Consider the following 15,862-nt stretch of genomic DNA (forward strand, 5'->3'; position numbering starts at 1 on the left):
GCCCAATGGGAAGAACAATGACTTTGGACACCCTGACACCCCAAGACTCCCAGGGACTGAACCATCAACCAAGGGGTACACATGGTTCCAGCCAAAAATGTGGCAGAGGAATGCCTTGTTGGGCATCAGTGGGAGGAGTGGTCTTTGGTCAGGTAAAGGCTCAATAGAGGCCCCAACAAAGGGAAACAGATGGGGGTGGGGTGGAGGTGGGAGTGTGTCGGGTAGAGGGGCATATACATGGAGGCAGGGAGTGGGAGGAGGGATTGGGAATCTTTGGGGAGGGGAGCTTTTAAGAGGGGGGCAAATTGGGAAAGGTTTTACCATTGGCAATGTAAATGAAGAAGATAATAATAATAAAAAAAAGAAAAAACCCCAAAAAACTGTTAGATTACATTCCTGAAGCTAGCCCCCAAGGTCTAGTCCCTTATTGGCTAATTCCTCCTCCTGCGGCTGACTAGCAATGTCCAACTATCACAGTATTAGTGCCTAGCAATCAAAAGCCCCATTTGGATCACCTAATTAACATGCCCATTCTAAGGCAGGGTTCCCCCCTTGAACCTTTATACACTACTTTTTTATTTAAAAAAATGATTTATTTATTTATTTATTTATTTATTTATTATTTATTTATTTATGTTAGTACACTGTAGCTGTCTTCAGACACACCAGAAGAGGGTGTCCGAACTCATTGTGGATAGTTGTGAGTCAACATGTGGTTGTTGGGATTTGGACTCAGGACCTTCAGAAGAGTAGTCAGTGCCCTTAACCACTGAGCCATGCGCCACATCTCTATGCAGAGGCGGTCTTTTGTTGTGCCCCCACCCCCGAAAAATACCCCTCCTCCCTTCCCAGAAAAATACCTCTCCTTTCTTTCCATGCCCCTTTCCTCCACTCTCCCCTGTGCTGTTCCCTTCCCTTCTCCCATGTCCTCTATCTCCAGTTTTTATCCCTGCCTTCTGTCCCTCTAGGGCAAATAAATCTCCTTTGTGCTGAGAACTTGGTTTCAGGAGTCCCGAGCCAATACCTTTTCTTTTATATGGTTTTATGACTTGGATTTTGTCTATTGAACCCCTTAACCCTGTAACCCAGTTCTCAAACATTCAGATCTTCTGATGTCTAATCTTTTCATCCAACAACAGTTGATTGCTAAGTCCCCAACCCTGGCCATCTTAAACAGTCTCCAGGTTATCAGGTGACAAACATCAACGATCAAGTGTCCCTGTTCTGTCCTGTGAGACTGAAGAGTCTGCACCCCACCACAACCTTCATTGATTATGGTGGACTCCCTTGGATGGCGATTGACACATTCTGTTCGGTTTGATCTGGTTGGAAATTTTCCTTTCATTTTTGGCGACCATACCACTGGAATCCACTGTCTGTTCCTAACCCTCCAAAAATCTTGACATGTCCTGACATGTCCTCTCTTGGATTGTCTCCCTCTTGGTGGTCCTGACACAATACTTTTCCTTTCAATAACAACAATATAATAGTTAATTCCTGGAAAGACAAAATGTTGTACAAAAAAAAAAAAGAAATAAAGAAAGAAAAAAGAACTATAGTATCCTAAGTGTTAGTTGAGACAACATTTATGGGTTATAATGACCCTAGAAGTAAAATATATATGTATAGTGAGTAGGGTATTGTGCAGTGAAGGTATATGGAGATTTGTGGTATGCATGAGGGGAAAAAGAAAGAACAACAAGAAATAATACTATTACTAATAGTTAGCAATGTAGAAGAAGAACCAAAAAGCAGCTGGGAGGGTCAACAGCAGGTAACCCCAGAAAAGGAAGTCAGAGATGGAAAGGAAGTGGAGTGCCCATGTATATTGTCATAGCCTTGTATCAGTATTGGGTTTTCTAAACAATGTCATAAAAAAAATCACACTCCCAAAGGAAGAAACAATCTGGTCAAAGAGTTGACTCCAAATACCATCCCAGTCTTACCAGTTGATAGGCTTGCCAATAAGCCTGGCAACTTGAGTTCAATCCTTGGGACCCACATGATTGACAGAACTGACTCCTGTGAATTGCTCTCTGACCTCCACATGTGGGCTGTAGTCCTACACATGTACACATGTACACACATACAAAAAACCACAAACGAATATAAGAAGGCTTCTAAAGAACAATGACAAAACCATCTCCTAGTGACCGACCTCACCCTCACAGAGCTGCTCAGAACTTCCTGCCTGAGCAACCCCTCTCTTCAGATGAGATGGGGTGTTCAGGTAGTGTGGAACCTCACTTTTGAGTGGGTATGAGGCTCCATTGTTGCATCTTCTTCACTTAGCAACAAACTTCTGGAAAATTCTTTATACTTCACCTTTCCCTGACATCCTTTCTCCATCATTTCTGTTCTATATACATTTTCTGGAAGTTCTCTAGTGAAACTTTCTCTTATGCCTGGCCCTTTTCACAAAAGGCAGTTTCTGAGAATCCCCTTTGCTCCAGCTTTGCTTGCCATCTTACACCCTTCCAACCCTTCCAAATGCTGGACCATAGTGGGCAGGAGATGCTGGACCGTAGTAGTCAGGAGGGACCTTTTGCTCCTACACTTTCTCAGGCAGCCATATCCACTGCTTGGGAAGAAAAGAACCCACCTGCTCTTCAACAAGAATTCTCACCCTATATTGTTCCGTGGATCCACACTTGTCTGAGTCTTTGGAGGCAGGCAGAGCATCAATCACAGTTTTGTATGTAGTCTGGCCATTGATGCAAGCTTGAACCTCAGCCTTTCTGGGCTATACTGCAAAGTCACAGCACATCTCTTCTCTGCTTCCTCAAGTCTCCATCTCCACTATCAATTTGTGAGGCTCCTTATCTCTTCCCTGGAGCAAGAGCCTGGCTACCTGCCTTGATTTCTTTCCCTGATGTGGGCAGATGAATGCTATTGATCCTCCCTCACCTGCACCCACTGTGTCTTGGGAGCAACTTTCAAAATGACTTTCCCAGGCTCAGCCCTTGCCTAGAGCTGTGGCTTTGCCTCTGGAAGGCCATGGATAAAAGACTGTCCCCAGGACCCAGTGTAGTGAGCAGTAATAACCCACATTGTCCTTCAAGGCCCATGAAGCTCCTGTGAGATGGTACTACTACTAGATCCATCCTGATGATGAGGGACTCCCCTGGCAGGGGATGTAGATGTCCAAATCCAGTGTTTCAACTTGTGAAAGCAATTCTGAATCTTGCTACCAGGCTGTTGCTGCTGCTGCTTCTAGCTCTCAAGTGTATCACCTAAGCTTCCTATGTTAGCCACACCCGAGGTCTGAGTTCCAACCCTCTTCATGCAACTCAACCCTGTGCTCTCATTTAGTCTCTTAGCAGCCCTTTGAGATGTACCTGCAGAAGTCAGAGAGAGAGAGAGAGAGAGAGAGAGAGAGAGAGAGAGAGAGAGAGAGAGAGAGAGAAGAGCGCAAAAGAGAGAGAGAGAGAGAGCAAAAGAGAGAAAGAGAGAGCACAAAAGAGAGAGAGAATATATGCAGGTGCAAAGAAGAGAAAGAAGCAATCAGGGTTGCAGGGATAAGCTGAGCTCACCACAACCCAAAGGCCCTCTCACATGTACCTTGAAATGGCTTGGTGTATCAGTGGAGGCTGGAGGGCAAATAAGAGGCTGGCCCCACTATAACACCAGATAGAGCATTATAAACAGTAAAACAAAAGAGAGAGATCTGGTGCTCCAGAGCTTAAGAGGCAGTTGCAAAGCAGGGCATGTGTGGGGTAGGTGTGGGGTTGACCTCTTCGGGTATGGTGACAACTTGAAGGTCTGAATGAGCCAAGACCAAATACAAATGTCTTCTAGGCTGACAAAGAGTCCTCCCAATTCCTGAAGGTCACTTTAGCCAAGATGCCTTGCTCATGTGACCCAAAAGTGGTCTTTTGTCACCTGGTTCCCAGGTGAGCAGTAACTGCCCTCTGAGGTTAGCAGAGATCCTGAGATGTACAAGGATATGTGGACAGTCAGGGTGGGTCTTAGATGTGCTGGTTAGTTTTTGTCAACTCAACACAAACTAGAGTCACCTGAGAAGAAGGAGCCTCAATTGATTCTGTAGGCCTCTGGAAACATCTGTGGGGTATTTTTGCGATTGATGATTGTTGTGAGAGGTTCACAGAACACCTGAGCAGTGCAACTTTTGGTAGGTGGTCCTGGACTGCGTAAGAAAGCCAGCTGAGCAAGAAGGGAAAATAAGCAAGCAAGCCAGGTCCCTCTAGTTCTGTTTCAGTTCCTGCCCTGACTTTCCTTGATCATGTAGTATAAACTGTAAGCTGAAATAAGCCCTTCCCTCCCTGTTTTGGTTACTTGTCTGTTGCTTTGACAGAACACTGTGACTAAGGCAACTTACAGAAGGAAGGGTTTATTTTGGGCTTAATATTCCAGAGGGTTAGGGTCAGTAATAGCCAAGCAGAGGTATGGTGACTGGAACAGCTGCGAGCTTACATCTTGAACCACAAAAAAAAAAAACCACAGAAAACTGTGAGTACCTTGGAAACTGCACAAAGCTTGCCCCCAGTGACACAGTGACACAGTGACACAGGCCTTCTCCAGTAAGGCCTCCTAAGCCTCCCCAGATAACAACAACTAGGGATAAACTATTTGAATGCCCAAGACTTATGGGGGACCCTTTTTCCATACCATATTCCTTAAGTTACTTTTGGTAATGGTGTTTTTATCACAGCAACAGGAACCAAGCATTCCTACTTCAGAATGCCTGTGCTTCACCATTGGGCCACAGTGGCTTTCAAAATCTGCCCTCAAAGATCCTAGCAGATAAGTCTGGTCTGTGCCCTGTGGGCTATATGGCCCACATGTGGCCCAGGAAATCTACAAACATGGGTCAACACAAAACTGTAAAATATGAGGTGTCCCCCTCCAACCTCCCCACCTAATTGCTTTGGTAACTTGATTGCATAATTCTTCAATGTGAACTTCTATTTTATTTTATTTTTTACAACATGAAAAGGTTGATCATACCTGCTAGACCTTGAACACTTCTTCATGTAGAGCTGAACAGCCATTGTCTATACATTGAAGAAGGTTTCCCAGGGGCTCTAGCCAAGCTGAAAAGGCTTTTGGGACACATGATTCCTGCTGAGGTTTTGGCCAAACTCCATGAGATGAATATCAAAGGTCCAAAGATTAGTGGCAAAGATACTGGAAGAGGTCACTAGATGATCAATAAAGCGATGGTGTGTCAGGTAGAATATTCTAGTCAGAGATAGGGTGGTACCAAGGGGCCCACAAACAGCAAGTCCTGAAAAATCAATTGTGAAGCCCAGTCTGGCTTGTCAGGCTTTGTAACTTAGAGAACTCCACTCACCTCATGAACCCTGGGAACTCAGTGGCACTTTGACACCTGCTGCAGGTCTCCCACCGCCTTCAATACAACCTATCCCAGAAGGTCTCTGACCTACAATGGTTCAAAGGAGGATTCTATAATTTCCAGTGATAAAAAAGCAATGCACAGTCAGCAGAAACTGAACTTAGCATTTTGTCTGCATTTTTCTTGGACTAGCCATTGATAGTTCCAAGTTTTCTGGAGTCATGGAGCAGTGGTAACAACTACAGCCCCTGTCATTCCAGATTATGAGGGAAAAGAATGGGCACCTTGCAGGGCTGTGTGGCTGAGCCACAGTGTCACGTGGGCCAGATGAGTTACAAGCTTTTAATTTATGCTATGTTCAACCTACCAAGGATTTTCTGAAATATGACACTATCCTGGGTGGAGAGGCTCCTGTCTGGTGATTATTGCTTTTAGTAGATCAAGTATCATGTAGTTATTATCCAAATTAACTTTCCTATGGGGTTTCCTTAGCAAATGTGTCCCCAGAGTGCTAGTAGCAGGGGGTTCGTAGCTCTCACTCTCCCTAGTCCTTGTCTAGGGAGGTGTTGTCTGAGTCCCAGGTCAAAGGACCTTCACATTCTGTCTGGCTTAACCTGCCTCCCCACATTCCTTCTCATTCACATTCTGAAAAAAATCTAGCATCCTTCCTGGCTGGTGCCCTGACAGGCTGGTGCAGGCTGTGCCAGCAAAAAAGTTTAGGCTGCAGGGCTGTGAAACTGTCATTGGGAATCAGAGAAGGGCTGAAAAACACTGATGCTCAGACATGCCCTGGGCAGAGAGAGGCACAAAGACATTCAGGGTGTCTGCAAAGAGGGAGCTTGGGATGTGTGGCCTGGCAAATAACTTCCTTGATCCAGCCTGTTTCCTTATCTGGTTCAGACTGTTCCCCAAGTCTTCTCTGTTAAATGACCACAAAGCCCTTTATTTACCACCCATGCAAGAAGCCATGTTATTGTTTACGCACCCCTCAGCTTAATCCTATCTGCCTCCTGTACTATTTTTGTTTTTGGAGAAACTCTGGCCTTTCCTGAATGTTACATCTATCTATCTTCTCAAAGCCAGGCATGGCGTCAGAGCACAAACCCAAGGCACCTGCTTGCTTCCAGTGTTTGGCCATCCACGGGGTACTGCTAGGCTCTGAAATCTGGTCCAGGTTTATCGGCAGTGTCCATATACAGAACATAGTCCTAGGATTGCTTATTTAATTTTTGGTGGTGCTGGGATTGAACCTAGGGCCTCATGCATGCAAGTCAATCAATTTATTACTGAGGTCATTCCCAGCTTCATCCTTTGGGTTCTGAGCAAACTGAGTCTGAGACTAGGTCATGTTGCTTTAAGATATCTGTGTGTCCTCAGGGATACTATGCATTCCAGGAGTTGGGAAGATGATTCATTTGTCTGAATTAAATGGTGGAATTGAATGACATTCCCTTCTCTACTCTTCCAGTTGGTGGATGTTAAAAGTTCTGATGACCTTTGGTTTAGAAGCTGGCAGGTGGGCGGTGAGGCAATGGCTTGGCATTGGTTTATTCTGGCCACACAACCAAGAATACTGTTGACTCTGGGTGGCTGTGGGGAGTGCAAGAGTCTCTCTGGCAATAGAAGAGATGGAATGTGGAAAATGTGGTGACTTCCAGAAGCTGAGTGAAGCTTCTACAGTTTTGGAGGTGAGTAATCTAAGGTCCAGGTAGGTTCTGTGTATGGGGAGGGCTTCTGGTTCAAAGATGACACCTTCTGTTACATTATCCCATGGTAGAGGGAAAATATCACCTTTCAAAGTTACAACAAGGATATGAGGTCCATTCATAAGGGCTGCCCTCCTGAGACCTAATCACCCCTCCACCCCCTGTCCCTGAAAAGGCCCTACTCCTAACACCAGCCCCTTTGGTATTATGGTTCAAAGCATGCATTGGGGGTAGATGCCTAGACACTCTACTGTGGCAATGGAGTTAAACATTTTTGGAACTTATTGTGTCTCCCTAACTTGTGTCCTGTGTATTGCATACTGTGTGAGGTTCTAGGCCCTAAAGTCTAGGTATCAAATGCAGGAAGATAACTCTGCCCTCCAGGAGCCTCCCCCCCCACATGCTCACCTGACCCATAGCAAGTATAGGGGAAATTTTGAACAAAGTGTAACAAGCAGACCTTCCCTATTGGGCAGAGAAATCTCAGTTGCTGCCCTGAGAGTCATATGTGGATTGACCCTTAAGATGGTGTTTGAAGGCTCATAATTCTGTCCTCTACTGATGGCATCAAACATGCTTTCCCTCCCCTTTGGGGACACAGTCATGGGAACTGGCTGAGACAGGTTTTTACTTCCAGGGAAAGTATTTCCATGCTGATGAAAACAATGCCAAGCCATTGCCTCACCGCCCACCTGCCAGCTTCTAATTACTGATGGGCAGACAGGGAGAAGCTGGTTAATGCCACCTTAAACTCTAATGCATCTTTCATGGGCTGATGGTGTAGCACAGGGAAGGTGACACCTTGTGAAGGTCCCTGTCACAAATGAGGAGAGACTGGAGCCCTACTGACAAGCACCCAGCTCTGCCCACATTGCTGTCTCCCCTCCCAGAGAAATGCCTAGACTGTGGAAGCCAGGTGTGTGTGTGTGTGTGTGTGTGTGTGTGCTAGAGTCTCTGGTGCAGAGTGAGGAAGATCTAGGAATAGTCTTGTTGGTAAGACAGTCCTAGAGAGGTGTTGGGGCCATGCTAGCAGCTGAGCAGAGTCAGGAGGAGGCATGGAGGAAACTCCTGAAGGAGCACTCACACTCGGAGGCAGGCTCCAATTTTTATAGAGCATAAGGCATTCTGAGAGGATTGGGAAACAAGGAGTTCCAGTTCTGGGAAATCAGGGATCCCCAGCATGTTGCAAGTTATTGGGGACAAAGTGGAGAAAAGCTAGGAATAAGATCAGGTAGGGGAGAAGAAGAGTCTGAAAAAAAAAAAAAAAAACCCAAGTAGGTCAGACTTGAAGGCATCTCTAGACAGCCTTTGGGATGCCTCACCACTCTGATTCAGGCTTGATCCCTGAAATTTACTTAAGAATGGTTCCCTGGGGCAGCCTCACACTGGGACAGTCTAGCAATTTACTTCCTCAACTCTGATCAATATATACCAGGGTTGTGGCTCCACCCACTGCAACTGGCTCTGCCTTCATTTCTCCTAGCCCCTCCCATTGTTCCATTCTTTGCAAGGAGGAAATAATCTAGAATAACCTTGCTTGGACACTCACCCACCCACCTTCCTTGTCTGCTGAGTGTCCTTCCTGAAGGTACATTTCTTTCTTCTTTTTATTATTATTTTGATGTGTATGTATTCATGTATGTTCCTGTGTGCACTTAAGTGTGCATACTGAGACCAGAGGACAGCCTTGAGGTGGTGCCCCAAGAATTATCCACCTGTTTTTAACCCGGGGGTGGCTCACTGGCCTGGAACTTGGAAAGCAGCTAGGCTGACTGACCAACAAGCTCCAATGTTCTGCTTGTCTCTCCCCTCCCAGCGTGGAGACTACAAACATGTGCCAGCACATCCTGCATGTTTTACATGCATTCTGGGTATTGAACTCAGGTCCTCGTGCTTATTCAGCAAGCACTGAGTCAGTTCCACAGCCCCTTGAAGGCTCATCTTCCAAAGTCAAGGTGTTCCTTTCCTATGCGGGAAGCTTACCTCCACTCAGTGGTACATTTTCTCTTCCCTGCTGCATTCAGGTTTCAGCTACCAATCACCATGTGCTTCCTTCATGCTGTGCTCTATGCTCTGGACTCCAGAAAGCAGATTTCTAGCTTCCCAACCACCCCACTGAGTAGCTGGCATCACCCATATTTAAAGAAGAGAACACAGTGATGGGAACTTTGGAGGTTGGTCTGAATCAATCCAGCTAAGGCTGGCCCAAGGTTGTTACAACCTCTGCACACCTACAGCTGGCCTACTCCACAAGGCTGTGGGCCTCTTTCTAGCCCCAGAGAGGGATCTCCTGTCAGGTGGTGAAGACCCGAGGCTGGACTTACTTTCATCTGGAACCCTGAATACGGCTATTGACTTAGCCTCCAGCTTCCACTTCTGGGGCAAAAGAAGTCCCACTTTCTCTTGTCCCACAGGTGAAAGTGTGGAATGTGTCCTGTGTTGTACACATGCGCACTTGTGCTTCTAGACACCAGTATGCAGCCTGGGAATCACCTTTAGTTTCCACTGCATAAAACCTAAAGCAAAAATATACAAGGTGCTTGTTTTGGTTGCCAGTGCATGTGTACATTTGTGTACATGTGTGTTTGTACCATGTATGTGTGAATGTACATATTTACATGTATGTATGTTTGTATGCATTTTTGCATGTAGATATGAGTAGGTATGCATGTGTATGTATTTGTGGTGTGTGTTGTGGTATATGTATAGGTATGCATATGTATTTATGTAAATTTGTGTGGTAAGAATTTTGATTTCTAAAAAAAAAAACCCAGAAATATTATGGGAATATGTTTTTGGTTTAATCCCAGGTGTGGGATAGCGATGCTTCAGATTGTCCACAGAAGCTAAGATTTGTCTCATGTTCTAGCAGGAGCATAATTTTGCTAGTAGCAGATAGTTTCTGAAATTGTGTGATATTTGGAATTCTGGAAACTTTTCAGAGGCATATAAATGCTAGGGTCCCTGTGAGGTGCTTTTGGAAGGCAGTGCATAGCCTGAACAAGTGATGATATGAGAACCTCCCAACCTATCCTTGGCTACCAAGAAGAGAAAGGAGAATCAATTGCCCAGAGAATATAAAAGACAAATCCCATTAGGGTCCAAGCATATGGCTACCTCTGCTCAGCCTGGAAGCTCACCTCCAGCGTTGGTGGAAGTATGGCAATGCCAGGTCTTAGGTATTGACTTAGCTATATGAAGGATGTCTGGTTAGGCAGATCTAGATATGTCCAGGAGAGAAGACAGGAGGTAGTATCTGAGAAAAGGTGCAAGGTATGCCATAGGAATAGTCCAAATGCTTCTGCTCTGAACAGCAGGGTCCTCTTTGGCCCCTAGGCATAGCGGGCTCATGGCTCAAGCCTCTTTTCTGATAATTTCCTCTTCCTAGGCATTGTGGCCCATGTCACTGCCTAGGGTGGGTGGTGGTTGTGTTCATCATTCTATTGACAGATTTTCTGCTGATGGCCCATTGTCCATGGGTGTGTCCATATTGGAAAAAGCAGATTTACTCGAGGATCCCCAGCAGATTCTGAGTCAGAGGTTGGACCCATCCTGCATGTAAGGAGGCAGACCATCAGCAAGAGAAGCAGTCTGGCCATTTTCCGTGGCTGTGAAGCCCAGGGTCTGTCTGAAGCCTGAGTCCCTCAGGTTGTGATGCGTTGAACTTGGAGCTGCCTACACCAGGAATAAGAGCTGCACTTTGGAACCACTGGTCCTGTTGTAAGAGCTCTGGGTCAAATGAGGCAGCAGGTGTGAAAACAGGTGATTTTAAACTCGATGAAAGCTTAGATTGAGCAGCCTCGACAGTGGCTGTGATGGAAGATGAGAGAAGAGGTTCTCTTGGATCTTTCACCAAAGCTTCCCCTAAGGCTAGTGCTTGCTAAGGGTGATATGACAAGGACCGTATGGGCGGAGAAACCGGGTGATGCTAGGGCTTCAAGGTGGAACACTCTGAAGCCTGACAGTCCCAGAAGTGGGAAGTGGAGACAATTGTGATAATGTGCTAGATGGGGAGCCCAAGAGCCACCTGTGAGCACAGGGGACTGCAAAGAACAGCCCATGTTCCAGAGAGTCCTTAAGTTGCCCTGGTGGGTCTTGAGGGAGAGGCAATGAAGGGGATGTAAGGAAGGTCTCATGCTGCAGATGGAAGGATATGCCCAGGTTAGGAAAGACCTTGAGTCTCCAAAGGATGTAATACAAGTGTTTCTAGGGCATGGTGGCTTCCCTATCCTGCTCCATCCTTCCAGGGGACTTTCAGCAGAGAATCCAGACTCTTAGGAAAGACTTGTCTAACCCTTTTCTGGCTGTCTTTGGATTGAGCCCATGATGCAGAAAGGCACAGGAGTCAGGTTCTGGTCTCTTCTGGAAGCAGAGCACCCTCTAGATTCTTCTTCCAAAGCCACTTTCTCCTCCCCTTTCTGACCTTTCAAGTGAGCCAAGGAACTGGCTCTTCAGGTTTTGTAAGTTCAGATACCTGAGCTGGGACAAGGAATCTAAATTTGACTTGGCATCGGCTTGTGCTAGGAAGACAAGGCTTGGGAAACAGAGACATCCTAGTGCAGGGACCAGGCCAAGCTGCACTTAGCCTGGTGGGTGATAGACAGGAGGAGAAAGATGGAGCACAGGACAGTGGAAGAGAGTCACCCTGTTCTTCACTGGCACTTCCCGATGGTTTAAATAAAACTGATCTAGGTGTAGTGGTTTATGCTTATAATCCTAGCATTATGAAGCTTGAGGTAGGAAGATTGTCTTAAGTTTGAGAGACCAACCAGGGCAACATAGCAAGTTTCAGTCTAGCCTAAGCTACAAAGTAAGATCTTGTCTCAAACAGAACAGAAGAGAACAAAACAAAACAAATCAAAACACACCAGCCATATTAGATGCTGATGTGGCCTTTGCCATTTGCGTTCTAGCTCATTCTGTCTTACATAAGAGGAAGTTGAGACAGAAGCTGCCAGTGGTCTTATGCCCAGAATGTGGCCACACAAGGCCATTGGACACTGAACACAGAATCTTATCTTCCAAGTTGTTGCTTCTTAAAGAGATTGTTACCTACCTGGGACTAGATAACCCCCTGGAATTTGGGTGGATTCAGCTGTCTTGAGTGGTAAGGAGCTTACCTTGGGATTCTGATCTTCAAATAGTTGCCACCTTTGTTAGGTCTCTCTCTCTCTCCAATGCAAGTCACTGTATAGGATGTGCTAAAGACACAGGTGACCAGAAAAAAGGCAATCATGTCCCCACTTTCTTTGAGCCTAAAATGAGTCTCCAGAGGTCTGGAGTCAAATTACCTTTGGTCTTTGGACTGTTTCAGCCAAAGAAGGAACTCTAACCAAGATCCCTGGTCAGGCTTCCTAGTCCAGTGCTAAGAGCCTGAGGTACCCCAAGGAGTGAGGAGCCCAAGGAGCCACAAAGAGCTACAGGGAGCTTCCAGAAACAGTGGTTAAAGGGAGTGAGCAAGACCCCATAGAGAGAGGTTATATTTCTAGTTGGGATCTTGTGGTTAATTGTGCAATCTTGTAGACACTTCTTTTTATGCTTTCTAGTATCTTCCTCAGATTTGAAGACTGACGGGGAGTTGATCTAGAGACCCATACCTATAATCCCATGCTCTCCTCTGTAGGCTGATATAGGAGCGTTGAAACCAGAGTTGGAGACTAGACCACACATCACAGTAAGATCCTAGTTTCTAGAAAAAAACTCACTGGAGATTAACAGGGATAATTTTGAAGATTTCGTGCCTTGGGCTTTTGTATCAGAAGATTAATTGGGACAATTTTGAAAACTTTGTGCTTTGTGACTTTGTTTTAGCCTTCTAGCTACTAATAGACATTTTGAAGGATATCCTTGAACCATGGTGGCTGAAAACTCAGACATGAGGAGGAGGCAGGAAAGCAGCGCTGCCCTCTTGATGGTGAATGTGGTGTCCACTGGTTAGAACATAGAATGTTTTTAGGTTTGTTCCACTTCCTCATTTCCTTCCTTACAGCTTAGACAAAGTGACACAGCCCTAAATCAAAGTGCAAGCCATCACCTATGAGACAAAATATAACACAAAGGTAGAGTAAGCCACTTCAAGGAAAGGCACAATGTATAATCCTTAGAATAATCTAAGGATGAATAAATAAATTTTTCAGATGTACAGAGCCACTCAGAAGAAATTGAGCCAAGTCCAACTTGCCTTGTACCACTTCCTCTCTCACTGTGTACCTTGGGTATACCAAAGTTCTGGCATCTAGCAAACTGAAGTGGAAAATCTCTTATAAAACCAACATATGGTCATACACTTATGGATCAGGGTGTCCCCCACTGCCAGGATTGGTCTACCATGGTCCATTCTAGAAGTCCTCCTATCTGAAAAGGACACAGGAGTCTTGAGCCAGGACCAGGCCTTTGGACTAAGCTCCCAGGTCTCCCTAGGGACAGTATTCCATTCCTCAGGTACTGTTCTTTTATCCTCTTCTAAAGGAAACTCTAATTCTCAGAAGCAAAGTGATGTCACGTGTATAGCATCTTAATGGATGTTAAAGTCATTGGCCTGCCTAGACTACAGATGTGCCTCAGATTGCATCTCTTGAGGAGAGGGATGTAGGCCATGTAGGAAAGGGGAATGGTAAGTTTCCTGCCATCTATCTCAAGAGGATTGCTCACTTAACCCTCACAGCAACACCACCAGGGTTAGGGTTAAGAACCTTAGGTTAAGATCTTTGTTCTGGCCAAAGCACCCAAAATGGGAACTCCAAGACACAGGCTCAGTGCTCAACTCCAAGTAGCCATATTCATCCTCAGAGACTGGAAATGGTGGCAGATGGAAAGAGCTCTTGGCTTGCATCTACTGGCTACCTCAGTCATCCAGAGAAAAAAATGGCTTTCCTTCTGTTTGACTTGGAAATAAAGTTAGAGTCCTCATCACAACTATCACCCCTACCCCAAAGCCCCACACCTTTGTTAGGTTACCTGCTGTTCCCTTAGTGGCCTTTGTGGGAACTCTACCAGCACATGTGTTAGGCTCATGAATAATTCACCTTGGCACAGATCAGGGCTGGCAGCTAAGAGTCAGAGCTCCTAGTCAGGCAGGCTGCAGCAAGGAGGTAAGTGGTGCTGCAGGCAGAGGCAGGAGGCAGGAATTTAGAGAGGGTGCCAGCGCTCCAGACAACTCTCTTGTCATTCTCTGTCATTGGGGATGAGCTCAGACCACACCAGTCTTGCAGAAGCTGCAGGATGACCCTAAGGGACTCAGCATGCAACCAGAAACCAACCCAGTCACCATCCCCATACTTGCTTGTTTTGGCTACAACTGTCCCTGAGGGTGAGAAATTGCATAGATCTGTCCTGGTCTCCATTGCCATAAGAGAAGTGCCTCAGTTAAACCTCAGCAGTCACCCATGACCTCAGGAAATGAGCCAGGTCTTGTTGACATGCTTGCTGGCTCTGATGATGTGAAACTAGAATGCTTCCAGTAGGGACTCATTACCAAGCTTCTTTTAAAGGGAAAATGATGGTTCCTACTTCTCTGAGGCATGTCATCTCAGTCTTGTCTGCCCAAGAGATGACAATACCTGGCAGGGGTCTGACCTGTCTTTTCTGACCAGGGTCCATTTCTTCTCACTTAAACAAAGCAAAATACTAGGTTATTGTACATTAGCCTTCCAGAACATCAGGAAACTGCCTTAATGGGTTTTCATTTGCTTTAATTCCTAGGCTTCTAGAATCTTCCATCTGGAAGTAGAGCAAACCTCTTTGCCATTGACCCATATGACCCATATGACTTTTGAGAAAAGTGGGAAAAGATGAAAGAAACCAAATCTGTCAAGTGCTGTATTTCCTTGAAGGCCACCCTTATATCAGACACTAGTAGTTCTCATTGGTATCTTTTGAGACTTAGGTAAGATTTTTGGTAGTAGTGTTCTTCAAAACTTATTTCCTTTTTTTGTCTGTGAATCCTCCTGGGCATACAACAGAAAGACAAGATGCATAGAACAGAATAAAGATCCAGAGCAATGAGTGTTTAGCAATGCTTCATAACCTTTCCTGGGACTATGAGTAGTATGAACTTGAAATATATTAAAGCGCAAAACTTCAAGGAAATGGGTCTGGAGAGCTGGCTCAGTGGTTAAACTCACTGGCTCTTCTTTTAGAGGACCCTGGTTTGATTCCCAGCACCTACAAGATGACTCACAACCATCTGTAATTCTGGTTTCTCAGATGCAGCATTGAAAGCATGAGTTGTACAATCACCCCAGTCAGAAGGTTGTGTGCTTAAAGCTGATCCACTTTATTGCATACAAACACTATTCCTTTGAGACAGGGTCTCTCATGAGACTTGGAGCTACTCTAGCAGCCAGCAATCCTCAACAATGCCTCTTTCTCCAGTGCCTCATAACACTGTGGCTATAGGCATGTCCAACTGTGCCCAGTTCTTAATGTGAGGAGGATTTGAACTTGGGTCCTTATGCTTTTGAAGGAAGTGCTTTTACCCACTGAGCATCCACCACAGCTAAAATAAAATATATATTGACAGGAAAACAAAAATACTTTCTAAAGAAATAAAAATAACATTTTCTGTCATTAAACCAAACCCAAATACTGTCTTTGCATTGATTATCTGGAGATTAAGAAGTGACTAAAAGCTAAATAGTAATTTGAATATTTACATTATTCAATTAGGTTTTTAGTTTTATTTGATTCTAGTGGCATGTAGGCAGTATTCCTCAGGACACGTTGCATTGGGATTTATCTTTTAATTTTTAAAAGTTATATATATATATGAATGTTTGCCTGTATGTATGTATGGGTGCCATATTTGTGCAGTGCCCTCTTAGGTCAGAATGGGGCATAA

The sequence above is a fragment of the Apodemus sylvaticus genome, chromosome 15 (assembly GCF_947179515.1).
Source record: "Apodemus sylvaticus chromosome 15, mApoSyl1.1, whole genome shotgun sequence".
NCBI lineage: Eukaryota > Metazoa > Chordata > Mammalia > Rodentia > Muridae > Apodemus > Apodemus sylvaticus.